The sequence below is a fragment of the Dipodomys merriami genome, unplaced genomic scaffold, assembly GCF_024711535.1.
Source record: "Dipodomys merriami isolate MVZ:Mamm:240054 unplaced genomic scaffold, mDipMer1.0.p SCAF_44, whole genome shotgun sequence".
Classification (NCBI taxonomy): Eukaryota; Metazoa; Chordata; class Mammalia; order Rodentia; family Heteromyidae; genus Dipodomys; species Dipodomys merriami.
The window spans coordinates 11,317,060-11,342,134 of NW_027206002.1; the positions used below are offsets into that span (position 1 = coordinate 11,317,060).

The following is a 25,075-nucleotide window of genomic DNA, read 5'->3' on the forward strand; positions in this document are numbered from 1 at the left end:
TTTTCCCCACAATGGAACCACCAGCCGGGCAGAGCGCATGCTGGGGGTGTGTTTGAATGTGAACCGGGTGGAAAGGTGGGCGGGGGGAACAGCTGGCCCTATCAGGAAATCAAAATTGGGGGTCTGCCTTGATGAGCCATGGGTTTGTCACCCAGCGGGTGTGAGGGGCTGACAACAAGTGGGCATTTTGCCTGAGCCGATATATGGTCCTGACCTGCAGAAGGCAAGTTGTTTCCTGTGTGGTCCTGAGGAATCCCAGCTCATGAGAAGTGAGGTGCGGGGGGGGGGGGGGTCCTGGGGTGAGCCCCTGGGGCAGGAGGAGGAGGGGGTATTTTCGTCAAATCTCTCGTTTCCCAGCCCTGGAGGTATTCTCCAGGTCCCCTTTGACACACGTGCACAGCCCAATTCCTTATTCAGAAATTTATGGAAAAAATGTATGTGAGTGTGGAAAAGGGTACATGGTACAGAAAAGTGAAGCAGCTTGAGAGTGTATCATTATGCGAGAGTCATGCAGCACACAGATGGGACTGCTCAGAAACGAGAGCCCGTGCCAAAAGCGAAACTCTAAATACATTTAAATCACATATCTTTACTTAAAAATGGAGTATTTTGGAAGGAAAAGCAGATGATATTTAAGTACACAAGTGGTATTCTTTTGTTCCTCATATAATAGAGCCCTTTACAAAAGTCGTTGCCTTCGGAGTAAGCAGTAAGCCTTTGATTCCTTCAACTCCCCGGCGGATTTACTTGTCTAGCATGTCTCAGTTCTTAATAGGATTAACCATTGGGGTAGCACCTTTCTAGGAGAAGGGCTCTTGAAGTATCCTCACAGTTATTGAAAATTAAAGGATTTGTTGTGATTACGATGTTCAATGCTAAAAGCAAACCTTTGTTTTGAGCATTAGAAATAGTAACAAAAAATTATCGTGACATATGGGCTTCTTATTTTAATTGAAAATAAATTTAGTTCTTAGACTGTGCCAATCTGTTAATTAATTAGAGGGAGGTTAGCAAAAGGGAGGGATGCATTTGTTTGCTGCTTAATATAATGATTTCTCTGGAAATGTATTTTTTAATACAGTCATCAGGCTCTGCTTCTTGGTGCAAATGTGGATATATTTACTCTGAAGGGAGAATTTATATTTTAAAGGGTACAGTTCACTTTGGTGAGAGTAACACAGTAAACAACCAGGTTGTTTTTAATTTCTTCTTTTGATTAAAAAAAAAAAAGAAAAGAAAACTCACATGGTTCTTCTCCCCTGCTTGACTCGGAGTATTCTAGCTCAGAAATTGTTTCCTGTTTGTCTTCCTAACTTTAACTGATGCCATTAGAGCCCGCAGTAATATAATTTTTTTTGTATTTCAAAATTTAGAATATAACCTTCTATTTTAATATTCTAATGGCTGGATTTATTTAATGGCTGTACTTTTAGGAGCTCTCAGGAAATCATTCTACCTCTATGGCATGTAGTTCAACCAATTTTTCATTTTCTCAATATTGCCAACTCCTGTTCCTACATTTCTCTATCCTCTTCCTCTCTCTTCCACCCTCTTCTCTGGAAGTTTTCAACACACACACACACACACACACACACACACACACACACACACACACACACACACACACACACACACACACACACACACACACACACACACACACACACACACACACACACACACACCATCCTTCCCAGTTCTGATGGTCTGTGTTGAGGGATGTGTGTGTGTGTGTGTGTGTGTGTGTGTGTGTGTGTGTGTGTGTGTGTGTGTGTGTGTGTACCTGTATGTACCCATGTTTGTGTGAGCTTGCAGACACATGGGTGAATGGGCCTAGGGGAGAGAAATATGAATTATTTTTAAAAGAGCTACAATCTTGAAAAAAAATTTTTCCTGCCAACTCCAAGCAAAGTAGTGATAGGCTAATAACGTGTTGATAAATACAAGTCCCCTGGGAATTACTGCTCATACAGAGATGGAAATCAATTATGGTTATTAGTAAATTGCTCATTTCAAACAGAGTGCTGATAAAGCCAATTCAAAGGTGTTTCCGAAGTTTTTGTACATGAACTCGGTACATTGTGTCGATCCCGTTAATCTTTCTGTAGGAAAAATTCTGGACTAAGTCTTGCCTGTGAAATTTACCATAGGCCACTACCAGTCCAGAGCCGGGAGTTCAGAAACGAGATTATTCATAAAGTGAACGTAGGACGTGGTTTTCTGGATGTTGCTGTTGCTCTAGGTCATCCTGTGTCTTTGTCATCTTGTGGGCAAAGGTGATGGGCGATGTACAATTAGTCTGTCTCACACTAGAGTTCATTTCACTGGGTTCCTTGCTCATCTGTAGGAGGTTCTTGACTCTCCATTCAGGAAATGAATATGATGAGCATGCAGCTAGCTCCTCAAAGGATTGTGGGTAATCTGTGAGAGGACTCAGCAATAAGGTAGTGTATTCACAGACAGGGATGTCATTCAATAATCATTCTTTCCACCTTCTGTGTTTTCCATGTTACCTCTCCAAGGTCATATTCTTCTTATGTGTCAGAAGTGCTCTTATTCATGGTTTTTCTCCATCTGTCACCATTGAAATAGGATGATGATTTACCCAGTCTCTTTCTGTGTTTTAGTCACAAGCCAGGCATTCCAGAATGTTCCTCCACAAATAAGTCCCAAGCAAGGGGTTTTTGATGCATTCATTTAATTTTTTTCTTAAAGATTTCAAAATTTCTGGGAAGGCCCCTATGGTTCATTATCCAGAGGAAACAATAGTACAATGTATCCAGTTTCATAGCCATGCGCTTCTGAAGGCTTCTCTTCAAAAATGGTATTTAGCTTCTTAAAATAGTCAGTAAATAAATACGGTTCTTATACGATCTAGTATTTATTTGCTTGTACTGTAGGTCTCTCTAGGAGTACTATTTTATACACTTTAGCAGAATCAAATGAACCTCAACTATCTATGAATTAATTATAATTAGCAACTGATTTAATGCTTTCTTTTGCATTCATTTGTATACGTATCCCTCTGAAACAAACAAGTTTTTTTTCTAGGCAGGCAGTACACAATTATTAGTTCAAGTTGGAGTGATTCTGTATGAAATTGGCCTCATACTTATTCATTCAGAAAATGAGCATGGGAAGAGTGTATATTTTATAAAACTCCAGTATTTTCCATATCAGATAACCAGCCCTTAAGCAAAATAAGATCTTACCCTTTCACAATTGCTTAATGAATTGCTATTACCCTAAGTATCTTTTTAAGCTTCTGTAGAGTATTTTTTCCCTTTTTCCCCAAAGCCATTGAGCATGAGCTTTGGATCACAGACTGTGCATTTGGACGCTGAAAATGTTGTGGTTGGTTTGGGAGGGACATCCTTAGGATGGAACCCATGTATTTAGTCTAAGCAAACCTTGCCAACCTTGGAACAGACTATGGTGGGAGTCTCAGTGAGAGGAAGAATTATTTAATCGAAATCATTGTCTTAACAGATGAGAACTCCCAGATCTCGTACAGCCAGTATAAGAATACTCTTTGGCCCGAAGGGAATAAAGCCTATCATTAAAAGTATCTTGTTGGTGTTATTTTAAATGGGTTCTAAGCAGAGCTAATTTGATGGTCAAGACCACCAAAGAGTACCCTGTGCTCATGAATCTCTAGCGCACATTTGGTAGTTTTCTCGTCCGTGTGCCATGGGTACAGTGGGTCTTTAGTTCCTGAGGGAGGCCGTGGTCCTGGGGCAGGGGGGTGTGGGGTGCTTCCTATTGGGTTGGGGTTAATTTTCTCCCCTTCTCCTTCCTATCACCTCTCTCAGCTGGCATGGCGATGTCATTGCCTTTCAAATACACGTGTAATGAAACTACTTGCTATCCTCCTCCCTCCCAGGAAGCCCGAGTACCACATTTCCCCCGTGCTACCCAGGGCCAGATTCCCCCCATACCCCCTCCCCCCCAGGCCCTGTGATAAAGGAAGGAGAGACCACAGAGAGCTTCAGCAGATTCTGATACCTATTCCTAGAAGACCACATTTCAGGGGTTGGTTGGTTTGTGTGTGGGACCCAATGGGGGCTGGTCACGTCACATCACCCGCCTCTCTGAATCTACAGGCCTGTGGTACGCGTTCACCAACACTGCCATCAGAGATGAGCAGACTGACGCAAATGTAAGGGGTTATTTTCACTTGCCCCGTTAGCCTCCAAACAAACAAACAAATAAACCAAAAAAGAAAAACCCAACTGTGCAAAGAGAGCAAGCTGGCGACATTAGTGAAATTAACCCTCTTACTATACGGCATTTAACTTACCATGTCAATAGTTCATCTTTTCTGTGCGTAATCTGAGTGATGAAGAAAGCTATCCTCCATTTTTCTTCTAACGCTGTGAAATCAGGTGTGCATTCTTCCATGGCAGTAGACAGCAGTAATATAGGACTGGCTGTGTGTCAGTCACTGGATAGGCAGATACTGCAGAGTTAACTGTACTGCATGGAAAAGATCCAGGCTGTAAAAGTGAGACGCTATATAAACACCACCCACTTGGATATCCGTGAAACAAACGAGTGAATGATCTTAACTGACTGTTGTTCGTCTATCCAGACCAAATAATAATTTTCTGTGCTTTACAGTTATCTTATATCAAGGGCAAATGCCTCCTTCTTTAGTAATAGGCAGATCACTTTAAGTTAAAATATTCTCTTTTTCAATAAGGCTGAATATTCCTAAATAGTTCTATGAAACAGAGCAATGTAAAATGGCTTGAATTTATGGTTTGATTTTTTTTCTCAGCTTTGTGAAAGGAGGCTTATAAATTCATGTGGTGGTTTTTTTTTTTTTTTGGTCTGTGAAATGTTTATTTTTATTCATTAGAAAGGAGTCAATTAATTTGCATTTACTAATCTCCCATTTCTCACATGGTAATATCATTCTCTTTATATCTGAAAGGAAAATGGTTACTATTTCTTTTAAGCCTATAAACTTAATTTCCATTAAGGGAACTGGTAGTTTGAATGAAGATAACAGTATCTCTCAGGTTTTATTCCCATTGTGTGGCTTATTATAGGTTTGTCTTTATCACTTCTGTTTGTGGCATTTGTGTAAAATATGTTGTCTGGTATTTGCTTAGTTTTTCTGACTCATAACGTTTGATCGCATAAACATATAACTCAAAGATACAGATCTAGGCGTTCCCAAATTGTTCCTCAGATGTCAATCATATTTAATTATTTTAAATTACTTATTTTATAAGAATTTTAAATAGGATATTTATGTTTCTCAAATTTCCTATGAATACTAAATGAAAGACTTAAATGCTTTAACTGCTTTCAATAAACTAGAAAGTACTCGTTGCTTAGAGAAAAGACTTGAGAATAACAATCAATAGATGAAACTGTTTATGCTCCATTTTACTTATCTCAGATGATTTACTTGTAGATGTGCTTAGACAAATAGTCAACAGAATGTCAGCTGTGGTTAAAAGCCGACTCAAGTTTTTTCAGTGAATTTTTTTTTTTACTTCTATTAGACTTAACTGATTGTTTTGTAATGCAACTGCAAAAGAATATTTAAAATAATTCTGATACAATCACGATCATCACACTGTTGATATGTAAAATCTTGTGTGCAAAAATGCAACACAATCATGTTTGAGTTTGCTTAGGTCTATTATAATTTAATTAATGAGGTATTCGAATTCAGATCAGACATGAGCTTTTTCTGATATATCTTTTTTTTTTTTTGTGCCAGTTCTGGGGCTTGAACTCTGGACCTGGGCTCTGTCCCTGAGCTTCTTTTGCTCAAGGCTAGCAAGCATTCTGCTATTTGAGCCACTGCCGGCTTTTTCTGTATATGTGGTACTGAGGAATCGCACCCAGGGCTTCATGCATGCTAGGCAAGCGCTCTACCACTGAGCCACATTCCCAGCTCTTGATATATCTTAATGTAGCTGAAAACCTAGTGGATAACAACTAATTGCATTCAAGTATATTGTCATCTTGTCCTAAATATTTGATGTATAAAATATGCTAGTCAAAATATCTTTCTTATTTATCCACTGGATAGTTAGAATGAATTTAACATAATATGAAGTGATTTTTCTATCAGAAACCAGTGGGTTTTAATATAATTTTAGTCCACTAAAATATAAATGACAATAATGACCAATATTTACTTTGTGCCTACCATTTTCTTAAGTGTACAGTCTGTACAGTCTTTCCTGACATTCGATGAATTAAATATAGTGCTTTTACCCAGGAGGAAATTCAGGAATACAGAGAAGTACAGAGTAGTCTAGGACTACATGGCCATTGAGTGGCCCTGTCAGGGATCTACCCTAAGCCACCCAATCAATAGATGGCCTGTTGATTTAGTTATTATCTGTATGGGCTGTATCCTGTACTTGAACCATACCCAGGAACCCAGCAAGTAACATTTCTCTATAACTGAAAATTGCCAGTTGTCTCATGATAGTCTTCTTCTTATAGAGAATTCCTAACTCTGGATAAATTGTCCATCTGGCTGAGACCGGTGCAGGGCGCAGCTTTAGGGCCCTCTGGGGAAAGGTCACAGCAGAAGTGTATAGAGATTGGCCCTCAGATGCACAGGTAGACCCGAACGAGGGCCATTTTGCTCTGGATGCTTTTAGCGCCTTCGTTTCCAGCTTATGATCTTGTACTATTCTTACTTACCAAAGTCCTTATTGTATGCTCCCGATTAGTGACTTGCCTTGAGTATATTCCTGCCATTTTATTTAGTAATAAAATTGTTAAATTGTGGCTCTTAATAGTATTTAAATCTCATATTTGGGAGAGATTAAAGGATCAGAGCTGCAAAAGTGAGTAAACAGACTTGATTATCAGGACACCTAATTATTCCAAGGTAGGATACGATTAAGGGCTGAAGTTGTATGATTCAAAAACAAGAAAGGCTGCAGTGTTTATAAGGAGAAAAGTACAGAACCATATTGCTTTCCTGGGTTCTGATGGCCAGCTTGAAGTTTAAAAAACAGAACCAGGGACAAAAACAAAAATTAATTTGCCCAAAGTCCCTAATTCTGCCTCGCCCTGTCATTTGTCCTTTAAGGACAAATGTAGTCTTGATTAGACAGCACAATACTTACCATCTACTTATAATTCTGGTACCGAGAGACATAATCAGAAAGGTAGTCTAACATGGAAGACAGAGATGGTGGTTAATCCTGGGGTCCCATGCATTTTCCTACCACGTGACTCCGTTTTATGTGGAGATATGTTGGCCCCATTTCAGAGAGGAGAAGATGGAGGCTCAACAAGACTCAGAATCCCTGACCAGAATCCTGTTTCAGAATGACCAGGACCAAAGCTCGCCCGTCTCAAAGTTAACATCCTCCAAGCCCCACCTTCTTCTTCCAGAAGACTGGTAGGGAGCAGAAAGACTTTTCAGAGTTTCCAGAGAGCATGCAGACAGCAGTGTGAAAATGCCACCTGACCTTGTTCAGAATCTGTTTCGGGGCTGTGACATCCACAGGGGATGTGCTGGGGGGTTCAGGACGGGTGGGCTCCCCCCACACCAGGTAGCAAAGGCCTGGGAAAGGCCCTAAAAGCAAGGGTTCCACCTATCTGCCTATGGAGGCGTTCATTTAGTGTTCAACATGGAAATGACTGCGGCTGCTGATCTTCAGTTACAGCCCCTGTCTCCTGCTGTCTGGCAGGATCACCTGGATTTAAGAAATCACCTTTAAAAAAAATTGTTATTATCTCCTTACTGGCTGGAGGAGGAGAGAAGCTAGTTTATTATAGTCGGTTCTTAGTATGAACTAGAGTAATACATAGCTTTCTGTAGCATTTTGTCAACAGAATATTCATTCCTGCCGGGTGCTGGTGGCTAAGTCCTATAACCCTAGCTATTCAGGAGGCTGAGATCTGAGAATCACAGTTAAAAGCCAGGCAAGAATGGAAAAAGTCCATGAGACTCCAATCTCCAATTATCCGACAAGAAGCAGAGCTGTGGCTCCCCTGGTAGAACACCAGCTTGAGTGACAAAGCTAAGAGGTAGTACCTAGGCCCTGTGTTCAAGCACACACACACACACACACACACACACACACACACACACACACACACACACACACACACACACATCTGTGGATGAAATTACACACAGCGTAATGATGGTGTTGTTGCAATGACAATATTGGGGACAGCTGGCCTGTATAAAGAGGGACAGTGCCAGACCACCTGAAGTTCTTTGGGTTGAGTTTTACACGCGATCTTTGCAATACTTCTGGGAGAGAGCCGTGCAAATCCCCCTATCTTTAGATAATGCAAGCTTAGGTTATTTTCTCAGAGAAGCCCGTGTTAGTGTCATTGGGACCTTCCTTGTTAGATACTATCCTTCCCGCACCCTATTAACAACGGGTCTGATGAGCAAATCTTTGAATTTTGATATCAGTAGAACAAGGCTCAAATTGGAGGGTTAGCCAGCCTGCAAATTTTGAGATAAAATGTCTTTAAAACAAAAATATGAAGAGCAAACACAAAAGCTTTCCTCCTTTCCACCTTCCACCTGTTCTAACAGTTTTTACCACCATGCTGATCTCATAAACAGAACCTTCACTGCCCAACCCATAGATTCTGCGTTAACCTGGGGTGGTAATTTTGTACCATTGTAGTAGTGATGTCCCTAGGTGAAAACAATTGAACAAACCAATGTGTCTTCTCCCAGATGCGCCATTCCTCCATGGAAAGGTATTCTAAAGCACAGAGGCTTACCACTTAGTTCTCTTCACTAGTAATTTCAGCTTTCCAGCATTGTGGAGATCTGTGGCATTTCTTTCTTTTTTTTTAACTTGATTGTCAAGGTGATGTACAGAGGGTTTCCAGTTACCTGTGTAAGGTAGTGAGTACCGTTCTTTCTTTCCTTTTTCTCTTTCGAATCTTACCTATGCCCTCCTTTATTTTCACAGTTGCGTCCACCGTCTGTCTGCCTGAGCGGTTCCCCCGTCCGTCTGTCTGCCTGAGCGGTGTGGGGCTTGCTTCGTTCCCTGGCTCTGCTGTGGACCGGTAGAAAGCTAGCTGAGCTGCCGTCCAGCACCTCCCTTTCTGGTGAGTGGAATGACTCCGACCCATCTGTGTTTCCTTCCACCTCGAGTTGTGTTGGCTTCGTAGACCCACGTGCAGAGTTGCACTGGGGATTCTCTCTCTCTCTCCCACATCGGTGCCTGCCTTTCTTCTTCTGACTCAGTTGAATGACTTCACAACTCCTCATCCTCTTCCCCGGGGGCCACGCGCAAGCCCGTTTCCCGTGAGGTCTGTTTCGTGTTGTTTATCTGCACAGGTTACACCACAGCCAGCTGAACGGCAGGCTTTGCTTACGTGGTGACTTACATCCTTCTACCTTTCTTTGCCCTAAATGTGGATTCTCCACATTCTTCTACACCCGAGGCCCAGGTTCCAAGAGTTTACCCCGGGGGTTGCTTCGTGGGATGCGTGAAATCTCTGCTTTCTTGTCTTTTCTCTTTTTTCTTTTTAATGTGTTCGTTTATTTTTGTCTATCCATTCCGTTATTTCCTGGACCACCGTTCTGCTCTGAGCTGTGCCCCTACCCTTCTTTTGCTTTGTTTAGCTTTTTGCTTTTGATTTTATTTTTTGAATGGATCACAGCCTACCAAGGTGGTTCATTTTGGGGGAAGGGGTGAGACCGTTAAAGGGTTCCGGAGAGATCTTTTCATGCCTTGTGCACTTCTGGTTTGGAGACGGGCATCTATCCCAAGGGGCTGAAATATCAGTGATTGCGTAATTCCTTCCTGTGAGCGCGTGTACAGGGTGAAGGCCAAGGATCAGGTGGAGGGTTGGCTCTAAAACCGCAGAGAAACAAATACATGGCGCCCGGATCTAGAGGCGATCTTTGCATTCTTCTCTCTTTCTTCTTCTCCATGCAACGGAGAGGGGGAGGGAAGAGGGGATCTGCAGTGGCTGCCAGCCAGGGAAGGAGTTCAAGGGCAAATGTGGCATGGGTGTGGGTGTCCCCCCTTCAGGGGGAGGGCAGGCTGCAGCAGTAGTCAAGGAGCCCAAGGGGAGGAGTCAGTTGGAAAAGGACGCAGGGCCCTGTTCCCAGCGACAGAATGGGAGTCACAGCACACTCTAGCCATGGGTCAGAGCTGGTGCCCTGACGCCTGCAGTTGGGGGTGAGCGAACTTGAGGAGCCCCCTGAGCTCTACTCAGCTGGTTTAGCAACTCTGTGGTGGCTCGGGTTCACACACACACACACACACACACACACACACACACACACACACACTCACATTCACACTCACATAGACACACACATATATGCGTATATACCTATATAATATCTACCTTATATAATATATTAATGTATCATTATATTATTATATTAATGACATATTATATATTAATATAATATGAATATATTAATATATGATATATAAATACACATGATAGCATACTTATATTTTTATTTAATTTTTTATTTGATGTTATACAGGTAATATTTTACTATATAATATAAGGTATATTATCAAGTATATTATATAACAAAATATGATCTATAATATGTAATACAATATTATATATCAATGTGTTAGCAATTTATATGTTATATTCTATATCACATGTGTGGTTTAGAGGTGTACACCTGTGTATGTATGTGTGTATACAGGTAGAGAGACAGTTCTCTTCTGCTTTATTCTGCTTTCCCGGGTGTGTGGTCTGAGGTGGGGCTTCTCACAGAGGAGAGGCCGTTCTGGCTAGATTTGGTAGCGTTTCTACTCCAGGAAAGCCCGCGCCTTGCCGCCCCAGCACCGGCCATGCCTTGGTTTTCTTGGCAGTGTTGTTGTCCCGGTCCCTCAGAGCTGAGCTGCAGTGTGTTGTCGCAGCTTGATGTGGACAGAACGACTCTTCTACCTTCACGGTGGCTCGGTCGCAGACCCAGTGTGCTCCTCTCTGCCCCCCCATCCCCCCCCAGGATCCCTACCCCCCCCCCATTCCTGTGGTTGAAGCTTGGGTCTGCCTTTGCTTGCGTCCTCAAGGAAACATAACCAAGTGCTTCTGAAAACTCATGGCAAGTGTAGACTTGTCAGTTTTGGAAGAAATAGGAGGACGTATGGTGAAGCAGACCTAAGACTCTGGCATCTCCTATGCTAACCCATCTGTCCCCCTGTCAGCTAGGAGCAGACCAGGAAACTGCAGAGTTAGACAAAGCAAGCTCGGGGGAGCCAGCCTTGGAAGGGTGGAGCTTGCCATGGGGGGGAGGGGGGAGGTCAGGGGGCGGCCTTACTGTGCACTCCTGGGGTCTTTCCCGACCTCGGGCGTACCTCAGTCACCCCTCCTGCCTGGCTCTTGTTTGCCATCCACCAAATCCTACCATCTCATTATTCCTCTAAGCAACAGACAGCAAGATAACGGGTGTCCAGGGTGGTTGGGCAGCGGGGGGACAATCAGAGGATGACTGGGTAGAAGGAGGACGTGGGAACGGGGACAGGATTCAGGGCACCTCTGCCACCATCCATTCCAGTCTTTGTGGGAGAACGCTTGAACACCTTGGTAGACTTTCCCGGAGGGTCCCCCCGAGCTGCCTGCAAAGCAGAGCAGAGAATCGTCCCCGGCTTCACGGTGCGTCCGTTGAGCTTTCTCCTCTTTGCTTAGAGCAGCATATGTTATTTTTAAAAAATAATAAATTTCTATTGCAACCAAAAGTGTGTTGGATTTTGGCAATGGAAGAAGCCAGTCAGCAAGGCCAGGGCTGGGCTTCCATGGACTCCCACCCACCGACAGGAGCCCTGCCTGCTGTCTGCCATGATAGTTCACGTTCTTTGGAAGGTGCTTCTGAGAAATACCTGCACTCTGCAGGGAGCCCGACCCTCTGCTGTTGGCTTAGTGCTCAGTGCTCAGTGCTCTCTGTTCATTGATTACTCCATGTCGATGAGGTGGATGAACATGGCTTTTCCAGGCAGATCTTCAGTTTCCCCAGATTTTTAGTTTCTTTCCAGACTTAACCTCTGGCGTTTCCCTTTTTACTTCTGCTTGGGCTTGAGGCTGTAAATACCATGATCTTTGCTCTTTAGAAGCACCATCCTACCATCCTACCATCCACCAGGGATCTGCCTTCAACATTTCCAGGTGACTTCTGTTTGGTGTGTCAGAGGGAGACGTAGATGCAGGGTTTGTCTCCACCCCGGAATCCTACAACTACTAGACTGATTGATGGGTAGCTCCTCAGCGTTCAAGGTACAAGGATCAAATTTGAGAAGTGAGTCTGTCACTATGTAAGAGTACACTGTTTTATTTGGCTTCCACGGATTAAAAAATGGAGATAAAAGAGTAAAAACAAACACCAGAAGCTGATAGCTCCAGCTTATACTCTTAGCTACTGAGGAGGCTGAGGTTTGAGGATCAGGTGTTAAAGTCAGTCCTGGCAGGAAAGTCAGTGATACTCTTACCTCCAATTAACCAGCAAAGAGAGAGAGAGAGAGAGAGAGAGAGAGAGAGAGAGAGAGAGAGAGAGAGAGAGAGAGACAGACAGACAGACAGACAGACAGACAGACAGACAGACAGACAGACAGACAGACAGACAGGCAGACACACATACAAAGAAGTAGAGGTGTTGCTCGAGTAGTACAACTCCAACCTTAATCGAAATGAAAATATCAGAGGAAACATAATCCAGAGAGTTTTAAAGATTGCTTTGGTAAAAGGTAAGCGGCAAACACGTTTTGCAGTTTCCGATGTGAGCTCATTGGAACTGCGCTTTGACAAGCTGAGGAGCCTCAAGCAGCCAGGAACGGGACACACTCAGGACAGGGGACAGCACCTGTGTGATGTACTCAGGACAAAACGTGGTCCCATGCATGTTGTGCAGATTTGACTTCCTGTCCGTGGATTAACAGCTGACGTATTCACTCTCCTGCCCATGTAAAATTTCCTGACTGATGCTCACAAGGTGTTTAAGAAGATGAAGCCGGGCGCCGGTGGCTCACGCCTGTAATCCTAGCTACTCAGGAGGCTGAGATCTGAGGATCGCGGTTCAAAGCCAACCCCAGGCAGGAAAGCCCATGAGATTCTCATCTCCAATAAACCCCTAGAAAACCGGAAGTGGCGCTGTGGCTCAAGTGGTAGAGCGCTCGCCTTGAGCTGAAGAGCTGAGGGACAGCGCTCAGGCCCAGAGTTCAAGACCCACTACTGACCAAAGTAAGATGAACAGATATATTTCTGTAGCGTAACGTCGCCGTCATGAACAGCATGTTGAAAGCACTGCACCAAGCTTCCTGTTTGTCCTCTTCCTTTTCCTGCTAGTGTAGACACAGCCCTTTGGATTCCCCAGCCAAACTTCCAGGCTGGAGTTGCCTTTAGCATTGTGGGATTTACACGAGGCTTGCTCTAAATATTTCATGTTTTCTCACACAGAGCCCTGCCCTGTTCCCTATTTCAGCTCTTTCCAAAAATATCTTCTTAGAAATTTAAAGAATGAAGTAGAACACATATAGCCCAAATTCATGTTGCAATGTCTGCGGTACTTTGTTTAAAATAACCGTTAAGGGTGGGGAGTGGGGAGGAGAAAGAAGTAGTTATTAAATAATCACTTGGTAGTTTGTTCTATACATCCTTCTCTTGGAAGTAAATCATTTTAGTTTTAATTGTCAAAGTAAAGTCTTAAATCCTGAAAGCTGAGGCCCCCAGAGGTTAAATATCTGACCAATGTTCACGTAACTAGAAAGGAGAGAAATCTATATTATGTCATTTGGCTGTTATACCTGCCATTTAGATTTTGCTTGGACAGAAAACAAATGGGAATACTTTAGAGAAAGATGCTATTATAAAGAATATGATCTGGTCATTGTAATGAGCTAATTACATTTAAACTATGTTTTGTTTTGTTTAAGTGTCTCTTCCATTATTCTGATGTATGTGGGAATACTGTTATTGAAAGACAATAACACTTTGGCAAATACCATGGGATTCTATATGGGTGTGTGTATTTTTAACTATATATATAACATCAAATTTTGTGTGTGTGTGTGTGTGTGTGTGTGTGTGTGTGTGTGTGTGTGTAACATGAACTAAGTAAGGTAGTTGGCAAACGTTTAAAAATTTTTAGTTAGCTCTTTTGGAAAACTGAGAGGGAGTAACTTTGATTGGCTCAAGTTACTATCGCAAAACAGATACCAAAAAAATCACCAAACAAATAGTCCACAGATACTTTCATATCATTAAAGTGTGCAAACCAAGATGAACTCACCAAACAAAATTGGATACGTTCTGGTACCTTCGTAGAGGGCTGAGAAAGCAGACACAAAACGAATCAGATATGATGAGGGCCGTTTAACCTAAATACAATGTTAAAATGCCAGCCTAAAATAAACATAACTACACAATATAAAGGGCAGGAAAGTGAAAAGATTATTCTTACTGTGATTGGCTGTGTGTGTGTGTGTGTGTAGTGTGTGTGTGTGTGTGTGTGTGTGTGTGTGTGTGTTATAGACCACAGCAGGGACAGTAGAACATGGGTTACAAAGGAGGAAAAACAAGCTAATTCTTATTACTGGCCATCACTCCGTGCATCTCCTCCACCCTGTGGAATTAGCAAATACTGACCCCTGCTGCCCGAGGAGATGCAGGAGATGCAGGGCTGGGGCAGGCAGACCTGGGGCCCGCAGGCTGTCCACCATCATCAGACCACTGCCTGTCCCCCGCGGTGCTTTCTTCCACTCACAAACCTCTCATTTATTCCCCCCCTGCCCCCTCCCTGCTTATTGGTAGCAGATGGTCTCATGACAATATGATCTTACCCTGAGCAAACTTACCCGACACCCGAACTTTCTCTGTAAGCCATATCTCGCCTTTCATTCTTCACCGCCCTAGGCCACACTTGGACCTGGGGCTCGGGACCGCTTTGAGCAGAGAACTCACTCACGGAAGCAAAAATGTAAACAGACCAAGGAAGAGACCCCGTTCACAGACTGGGAACTGAAGTGGCCCCAAGTTCCCGCTCTTCAGCCTCACCCCAGCACATGGCCACTCTGGGCTTCGGTATTCTCCATCCTCCATCCCCGGTTAGGTTAGAGGTGTAATATGTGCGTGGATTTGCATTTAAGGAGGCCAGGCGCGTAACGTTTGAAGTGCGTTCGTAATGTTTTTGTCTTTTAAATTCTTGCCCAACAAAGCCTAAATTGAAATGTCTGTATTGTCTGAATTGCAAAGAAACCCCACACCTACCTGGAGGAAACAGAAGCACTTTCTACTGCTCAGGTCCGGGAGACACTTCTCACTGAGCGTTCATACCAAGGGGTCTGGTTGGGAAATGGGTGGCTGGGCTCTTGCTGTCAGGGTGATACCAACCCCGGGGTACACCAAACCCAGCTCCTGTCAGGCTGCCTTCCTATAGTATTACTCATGGTGAGGCTAACGCTTAGTTATTTATAAACTGGTTTTGCCTTTCAGGCTGGTGTTTTCCATGAGCTTTGCATCTTACACTTGCCAGTCATTTTTGTCAATACAGGAGACAGTTGGAAAGACCGTTTAGAGTATTGACCGTTTGATCAGCAACTTATATATTATATAGTGTATAATATATATATGTATATATATAAGATAGAATCTCTATATATATTAGAGAGAGAATATGTATATATATATATATATATATATATATATTCTATAAAGTAGAAGATACCAGTCTGGGACTGTTAGGCAAATTATAAAGATTTACTATACATTGGGATACATAACATATTGAGCAGGCTAGAGATGTGGAGGTCCCAGTGTGAGGCCAGCCCAGGAACAAAGCTGGGCATGGGATGTTCCTGTGATCCCTGTTCATGGGAGACCACTGAGAGATGGAGGTTGTCACCCAAGACCCATCCCAGGCAAAAATAGGAGAGCCTATGGGGAAAAAACCAATCTAAAGCAAACAGGACATAGTTCAAGTGGTGGAGCACTTGGCTGTATTCTAGCCCGCCAGCCAGAGCGTCTTCTTCATATAAATCATACCCTGCAGTTCCTCACTTTAGACTCCGAGGTACTGCGCTGAGTGTGGACCTTCATTCAGACCCTGGAAACGGTGGCCTGAGAAGAGAAATCTTTTGAAAGTGCACGGGTGCGTTATCCAGGACCGAGCTTGCAAAGGTCTATTGTTTTGGAGAATTGTTTCCATTTTATTTTTGAATGTGTATAAATCAGATGGAGAACTTTCCCAAGAGGTCGATACTTGTTAGAGCAAAGCTTGTAATTCAACGTGAGTAATGACCACGCGATGTGGAACTTGTTAAGGACTGGCTGGTGGAAAGCCACCGGCCCGTTGTGCAAATGGCCACCGTATAATTCCCAGCATGCACCATGGGAAATGATGGCTTTCTTATAGACGCCCTAAAACTTCTGCTGATCAACCAGTCTTCCTTGACTTTCTCATGTGTATCCCCAAAATGCAAATAGCAAAGGTTTGCGTATCTCCACTATCATTCAGCCAGCCTTGGATTCTCTACAAAGCCAGAAGTCTCCTTTTCCATTTTCTTTTGGATCCATTATGCCAACTATCAGAAGTCGACACCTCGCCTGACAGCTAGCTGTGAATAAATGATGCTCATTTGATGAATGAATGTAGGAACCCCCCCCCCAAAAAAGCTTATGAAGTACACATTTTTATTGTTTGTGGCTACGAGTCACATCACCTATCATTTCTTTCACATAAGGGCCCTAGGAATTAATTGGCCCAGCAGAAAGCTGAGAGATTTATTTGTCTATCATCAAGTGTATCTCTCCAGTGTGAACTCCACATCGGTCTTTTGTATCGGTGAAGGCCTCCTTAAGGGACAAAGAAATTCCCTTGACCTTGGAGTGACTTCAAGAGACAAGTCTAAGGAAGACACAGCTAGCTACGCACAGCTAGCTACATAAATTTGTGTATCTCTAAAGAGGGCGAAGTTGTCACCCTGGTGATTTTATTCTCTCCTGGGCTGAATGAAGAATGAAAAGAGAGGGCTTTCCGAGCCAATGCTGAGACAATGTGGATCAAAAATCCAAACACAACCCCTAGTGCTGTTTGAGACTGGACTTAGAGTGCTCCACCTCAAACCACAACAACCTAGACGCAAATCGGTTGCTGCTTTTAGACGGATGGTCTTTCGTGTGAAATTTGGACTCTACGTGTGGTATTAATGACTCAATGTCATTGTTTGGTGGCCTGTAAAAGGCCACTTCTAAAATGATTAAAACTTTGATAAGCTGGGCACGGGGTGGCTCACGCTTGTACACCCAGCTACTTAGGAAGCCAAGATCTGAGAACTATGGTTCAAAGCCAGCCAGGGCAGGAAAACTAATGAGACGCTTTGATGTCCGATTACCCAGCAATTGCTAGAAATGGACCTGTGTCTCAAGTGGTGGATCACTAAGCCTTGAGCAATAAAGCTCAGGGACAGTGCTCGGGCTCTGAGCTCTAGCCCTGAGCACTGGCACCAAACAAAAACTACAACACAAACCTCTGATAGACAACAGGAAGTCCACATGTTGCTAGAAAGTCTTACGTTTGCAGGAATAAAATGGCCATGAGCACAACTCCCTTCCTAATCTTCCAGCACCCAGGGGAAGCCTCCCTAGACTTCTGGCATTTTCTACCACCTTCAGCTGAACGAGTTTTCTTTACCATTTGGGAAAGGCCGCTCTCACAGGTAGAATCTGAAGAACTCATTTTTGAGCCCCACAGTCGTTTGCTTATTCTATGCCTCTTGCTGGCTCAGTGTGACCCTCATCAGCTAATTCCTTGATTTCTGGTTTTCGGCATCAGGAAGAGCCATTGTGTTTTCCTTGGAGAAGACACACATTCTGGGGACATGTGAGCACCTTGGTTGAATATTTCCCAGTACTTAAGAATGATGATCCTCTTTATTTTTATTTTCATGACCCAGAAGGGCCTGCTGTTATTCACCTGCCAGCCAACAAGTCAAAAGAACCTTCCTTTGTCTTGTCTGCAAATCCTTCCCAGAAGGCCCTGCTGGTGTCTACATTTCCCCGGAGGAGGGCTGCGGAGCCAGCTGCTGAGTGCTGGTGTTCCCATGCACCTGTTTGTTTATCTTTTCAACTGTAATTGAGAATCTGCCTGGAAGCGGATTCAGACATCCCGAGGACAAACCAGCCTTGTATGTGCGCCTCCCGGAGGCCTGCTTCTCCAAGCTGGTGCCCCGCACACACTCAACCATCAGAAAGTGGCTGGAATGCCGACGTTAAATGAGCAATGAGAGGCCAAGATAAAAGTAATCGGGGACATGAGAGTGCGTGTATACGCGTGCGCATGCACGCGCGCGCGCACACACACACACACACAGAACAATTGTCACTCCTTATCCAGAACTCTAAAATGTTCTCAATTCTGGCTATACTTTAGTATCTTCTAGGAAGGTTTAAACCCTGGGCTCCATCTGACTGGGGTTTAATTGCTATGACCTGTGGCCCACACACGCATATTTCCTACATCATAGCACGCCAGCAGAACGGACCCCGCTGTAATTACCTGTAATTTACCTGTGATTACCTGTCCCAGTTCATCCCAGCGCCTGGCCCCGCGCGCCCCACATTCTCAAACAATCCAGCGTCTGTCTGTTCTCTGTGTGGACATACAGGGTGCCCGCCTGCCTTCCAGTCAGGTCTGTGGTGTCCGTCTCGAACAGTCTCGTTACTTAGTTTCCGTTGGTGTCAATGTGCGCATCTTCGTGTGGTCTGGCCGTGGCACCTTCTTCATTTGTTCCGGGCACAACCAGAGCGCCCACGTTGGCAGGGCTGTGATCTCTCACACTCAGTCTCTGGCCAGCTTGCTCGGTTCTGTGCTTTTGCGGGTACCTTTGTGGTGGTGGTTGTGGGCTTAGGTTCTTCATTTCTCTCTCTGGTTTATTCCGGGCTGTCTGCCTAGCATCTGGAATAGTAACTGTCACATCATACGTGCCAGTAAACACCTGCTAGAACGAGCGCTTAGTGCACGGTAGACCAAGCTACTCAAGGTAGAGCTCACCAAGGAAATCTCAGGGGTGGAGGGATGGTTCTGAGCAGATTGCAAGTAAGGAAAGACCCGAGTCCTGCTTCCTCGGAGTTTTGGGGCAGCGTGTTACCACTTTGTGCGCCGTAAACGATGCTCAGGAGTAAAGCCAGGGGGTTTGATTGGCTGGGATTGAGCAGTATCAGATTCGTTGGAGTTACTCCAATCTCAGGAGATCACTGGGAGTGTATTATCAGTGGAACCAGACTGACTGCGCCTGCATGATGTGGACGTAAGGGCGTGCTCCACACGGCTGGTGCGTGGTGTCCAACGTGCTGTCAAACCACAGAAGCCACGCCTTTGTTTCCACTCACCATCCCTAAGAAGCCAGGAAGCAGTTAATAACCCGGATCCTTTCTGATGGTAGTGGACCACGTGTCTATCCCCATGATATCATTTTTGACCCTTACGGAAAACTTAGGACGTGACTGATCGCCACTTTAATACTAATGAAACGGAGACTCAAAAACTCAAGTGGCAAATGGACATCCACCCCCCCACTAAGAGGCTGAAAGTGGGATTCATTTCCGGCACCGAAGTCCGGGATGTTGCTACTTTCACCTTAAATGCTGTTCTCACTCATCCCAGTAAATGAAAATTTTACGAAAAAGTTCAGAAACTTTGAATGTCAAAACCCTTTTAAAAGTAAAAAAAAAAAAAAAAAAAAAAAATCCTGTGGTGAGTCACTCAGTCTAGAATCTGAAAAACAAAACAAACTTTTATAAAACAGAATAATATATGACGGGTTGTGCTTTAGCTTTCCCTGTTAACAGAAGCCAGAAATTACAGTTGCGATTCTGGGCATTTTCGCAAGTAAAAACAGGAAGGTAATTCTTCTTTTGCATGCTTTATATCATATGGGTGTTGTGGGGATATTTTTTATTGCAGTAGTAACATATAACATTTACAATGGAGAAACAACATAGTTTGCTGTGTTAAAAAAAAAAAAACCAACCTCCACAAACATCTAAATGACATAGGCAAAATAGGCAAAAAAAAATGCTACTATTCAATTTAGGGATTATAGTTAAATGGGCAATGCTTTCATTAGAACAGGGTGTGAAAGGTATTTGGGAGATTTTATATGGCTTCCACAGGAGATCAGTAGTGTTTTCAAAGAATTGGGGCAAGTTGCAATTTTCTTTTTTTTTTGGATGACACAGCATTTCTCTGCAAGCTGGATCTGGTCTTCTGTTATGTTACAACTCCCCTGCTTCCTCACAAGATCCGTCCATACTCCAAGAGGGTGAACAGCATGTCTGTGCCCCTGATATGTGAACAATGCAAATGCACATTGTGTAGACTAATGTCAGAGCTAGAGACAGCGAGGGTCCAGAAGAGAGAGGTCTTAGGGGGGGAAATATACACATATAGTGATGTATATATCTAGGCATACATTTCATACCTATATGGATACACCTATCGATATGTATACAAATATATAGATGTATGCACATACACATAGGTTATCTCCGGTTGCCCATAGTTCTCCATGCCCGAGTGGAGAGGTGCACACAGAGCTGCAGACATTGGAAATTGGAAACTGCGTGGAGAGCGGGCGGAGAGCTAAGTTCCCAGGCATGCCTCCTCTGCAAAGCCTAGATTCTCCTAGTTGAAGGGAGAAACAGCTTTGTCTTCACTCACCAAGGACTGACAGGTGATATAAAAGGTAATCCCGTCGAATTCAGGTACGAGTACAAAGAGGGTACCAGTTTCTGATGAGTGGCCTCAATGATTGCTGGGTGCACAGGTGGGCCTCTTTTTATTTTCTTTTTAATGATTGATTACTGTCAAAAAACAAAAAGAAAAGAAACGGTAATAAACTATTCTAATGTCTTTCCTTAAAAAAAAAATCGGAGCTTCTGCTGGTTTGTTTTTAAAACAAACAGTTAATTCAAAACTAACAGAATTCTGTATTTTTTTCTTAAAAAAAAGATGGTAGTTGCTTATTTACTTCATTTCAAAGGTTTTTTTTTATTCAGTCTCCCTAGCAACAGAGACATCTGTCTCCATTCTCTTAGTCATTAAAGCCAAAGAAAGTAGCTGCTTCAAAAATAATAAAGGCAATTTCTATGAATTGGGTAACTGTTAATTGTTGCCAAGAAATCTTAGTGAGATAATGAGGCATACAGCAATTGACAAAGATCTTTCCGTTGATGTATGAGCTTCCAGCTTGCCTGTGGAGGGTCGGTTCTATGTACAGTACCATCGATGAGATATTGTGTGCTTCGCAATGTAACGCAAATAGAGAAATGATCTTTACTCTCTTTCTAATTTCTTTCACAAGTGAGCCTCGCTGTGATCTTTCTGCTTGCTCCATAACTAATCATACCTCGGGATTCCAGGCAACTCTCTTTCATGGCAAGTGTGAAGATGTGAAGCATTTACAATGGAGATCAATGCAAAGAATCATAGAGTAGCTTTTGGGTGGGGGTGTCGAGTTGAGGGGGGGGTGGTTGGAGGTATGGAGATGTTAACACACAATATTCTTCTGAGTTGTGGAGTCTGACCAAAAACAAACAAAACCCCCCCAAAAAATCCCATTTGAGTGAAAATACTTAACAATTGCACTAGATTCTAAAATGCATATTGGCATTTGTGTTCAAACTGTAGGCGCTTTTTGTAATGAATGAACCCCCAATCACCCTTCATACAATAGCTTCGCTAATAAACACCAAATAGCTTCTCAACCCTTTCTGCTTTCCCAGTAGTAGAGGAAGCAAATTGTATTAAGTCAGTATGGCTCATTGTTGGCCTAGGTATAGCACATGCCTGGCTGTATGTGAAACTATAGTTAAAGAGGTAATAACGAAAGAAGAAGGAAAGCATATACAGGCAGCTTTTGTGATTTCTTTTTGCACGGAGAAAATATGACTCTGATAAACAGCTATACGTTTATTGAATTACAGGCCTTCTAAGCCTATTTTAGTTTCTTAAGAAGATTGGAGGGGAGAATTACAAATGGGAAACGTCAAAAAGGCTGAATCTAATTTTGAAATTTGGACGCTTATAAAATGTACATATGTGTGGATGGATGGGGAGGAGGTCCTGAATGCATATCAATTTTAGTAGAGATTTGAATAAGAATTTTACTTTTATTATAGTGTGTGTTGTGATCTAGTATGGATAAGAAACAGAGGAAGTAAAACATATTTTTAACCTCACAATGACATTTGTCTCTTGTCACACGGTAGCTATAGATCCTTTGGGTGCAGTATAAAAGTAATTAAGCTGTCAGTGGTTAGGAATTGTATAAGATCTTGGAATAAAAATGTAGGCAGAGTTAAGCCAGTCCTTGCAATTTAGGGATATTTTTATGATTGGCGAAGTATTTTTCTTTCTTTTTTTTTTTAAAAAAAACATCCTCTAAATACTGATATTTCTAGTAAATGCTTATGAATATAAATGAATAAAAGACATTATCTTTTTAAAAATTACAGTTTTCATCTGCATAATTTCACACTGTTAAGGTGACAAACTGTTAATTTCCTTTCAAGATGCTTCTAATAGAACGAAAGTAGAAAGAAAAAAAAAGTGTTTTTTTTTTCTTCTTCTAGCAACCAAGTAGAAATAGACTTGAATAGCTGTGGTGACTTTTTATCGAAAGTTTACAAAAAGGCAGTGTCAAGAAAGCCTTGGCATTTAATGTGGCATTTCTGACATACACTGTGGGTCTCCGGAGTTGCAGGATTGGCTTTGTTGATCAGGTTTTACCACATTATCAGCAAGTCCTGAAACAGCAGGTCTGGTAGAAGACCTAAATACATACCCCCATTAGGAGAATCTGCATGACTCATGTCTTCTTCTAGGTTGGAAATCTCTCTGCCTTGTGCCCCATGTAGCCTGCCACATAACTTTGTGTGATTTCTAAGCTTTTTTTTTTAAACCTATTTATATGGGTGGAAAAAAAATCAACCACTACCACAACAAAAAAGACATTTAGCCATATGAAAGTGCTGTAACATTATACTGTGAATGTCTACAAATGAGATGTTATTATATCATGGTGTATCCGTTTGTTTATAGGCATTGTATCATTGCTTTAATGCTATAAGGGAGTTGAAGAACAGTGTCGGGGATCGTTTGGGCCACAGAACTTATAATATTACCTTCATTAATCGGAAATTAATTAGAAATTTAGTCCCTCTCTGTCCCTTTCCAGGAGATGTTTTCTGAGGTGAGCGGTGGATGGAGGTTCTTGTGTCTGTGTGAATGCGAATAAAGGCAGACGTCAGGCAGTATTGTGAATGCTGGGGCTGCATCGGAAGGCTAAAGAAGCAAACGGTGCTCCTGCTCAGGGGCCACATCCCCACCCACAGTGCACCCCGGGTTTACTGTGTGCTTAATGTCCACCCTGAGAGGAAGGGCAGCGAAGCCGGCAGAGATGATTGGGAAAGAGGGAGGAGGGATGAAGGCAGAGCAGTGTAGGTGTGTGTGTGCGTCTCCCACGACGCCTCTCTTGTGGTGGGTGTTGTGCTAACTACCTTACTCCATCACCTCCCTGCATTCTTGCAATGGATCTTTTGTGCATCCCCTTTTAATAATTAAGGGGGAGAAATGTTGGGTGCCTGTGGTTCACACCTGTAATCCTAGCTACCCAGGAGGGCTGAGGGCTGAGGACTGTGATTTGAAGCCAGCCCTGGTAGGAAAAGTCCAGGAGACACTTATCTCCAATTAACCACCACGTGAGCTGTGGCTCAAGCTGTAGAATGCTCGCCTTGACCAAAAAAGCTCAGGAACAGGACCAAGTCCCTGATTTCAAGCACTAGGACTGGCACAGAATAATGATGATGATGATGATGGTAAAAGGGAAAAATCTTACAGAACACATTTGTCCAAAGCCACACAAATAAGATGTGGTGAAATTAGATTTGAAATTATGTTTGTCTAAAGGCCAAAAAACAATCCATATTTTTAACAGCTGCCACCTCTGAAATTATGAACCCTGACAAATCGATGAGAAATAGGCGAACACTAGAAAAAATTAACAACAAAAAAATAGATGTTTTTCCAAATGAAGAAATAAATTATCTTTTCTCTCACAGAGCTGTTCATTGGATAGACCCATTGTGTTTGACTTCTAATCTTCAATTTGGCTTTCTTAATTGTATTTGCCTTGTTGGCAGCCCTGGGCTTCAAACTCGGGGTCTTCTCCTTGTTAGGCAGATGCTCTACCGCTTAAGTTACTTTCCCAGCCCCTTGTTTTATTTGGCTATTTATTTTTGAGGGGGGGGCGTGTCTCATTTCAGGCCTTGACTACACTGCAATCTTCCTCCAATCTCTGCTTCCCTTTCTTATTGAAATGACAGGGGCACCACACAGCACACAGCCCGTGGTTCAGATGGAACTTCACACACTTTTGATCCTCTGATCTCTGCTTTCCAAATAGCTAGGATTAAAGGCCGGAGCCCCCTTGCCTGGCAAAAGCAATCAGAGTGGTAGATGTTCGAAGGTTTGCTTTGAGTGTTTCTGAAACACAACCTCTGGCTCTCTGCCCTGCTCTTTCCAATGGGTACCCTTTAAATGTGGGAGAATCCTGTGTTACTCTCCTGAATTCTGGGATTCACTGGGGAAATGGAGGCTGGGAGCATAAATAAATTGCTCTGACCAGAAAAAGGACTCTAGACACTGCTTTGGAACATCCTTTCTTTTGGCTGTGGGGGGAAAAAAAATCATTGAATCCAAAGCTCCTTGAGAGCACATATTCATGAGAAGTTTCTAAAGATCTCTGGTCCCCTCCCCCTCCTTTTACTTTCTTTCTTGTTGGTCCTGAGTCGTGTGCCAGGGTGCCTTTCGGTGTGCCAGGATTCTCATTTGTGAGCAATCTGAGCAGAAAAAGAACTCATTGGAAGAATGTCAGGTAGCTTCTAGGATCGTCAGGATGCCAGAGGAACAAGGTTGAAGAAGGAGACGAGAACAGAAGATTTGGCAAGAGAAGGCACTGTGGAAGCCCAGCCAAAGGACAGGGCTGGGTGGGGCTGTGTGTCACCAGCGCGGGCCACCAGGACCCCTGCTCCTGTGCACCGCTGCCTGTGTGACCCCTGAGGCCTTCCTTCACTTTTGCATCCT

The 25,075-nt window shown here is 43.2% G+C and overlaps 1 protein-coding gene across 6 annotated transcripts in view; it reads left to right on the forward strand.

Moving 5' to 3' along the window:
- The window catches only part of Tenm2 (teneurin transmembrane protein 2), an 856,557-nt gene that overhangs the window by 68,563 nt on the left and 762,919 nt on the right, over positions 1-25,075 (forward strand). For all 6 annotated transcript variants that reach the window (XM_069993966.1, XM_069993969.1, XM_069993971.1 and 3 more), the window contains exon 2: positions 8,934-9,072. The gene's annotated coding sequence lies outside the window, so the exon portion shown is untranslated. The remainder of the gene's footprint in view (positions 1-8,933; positions 9,073-25,075) is intronic.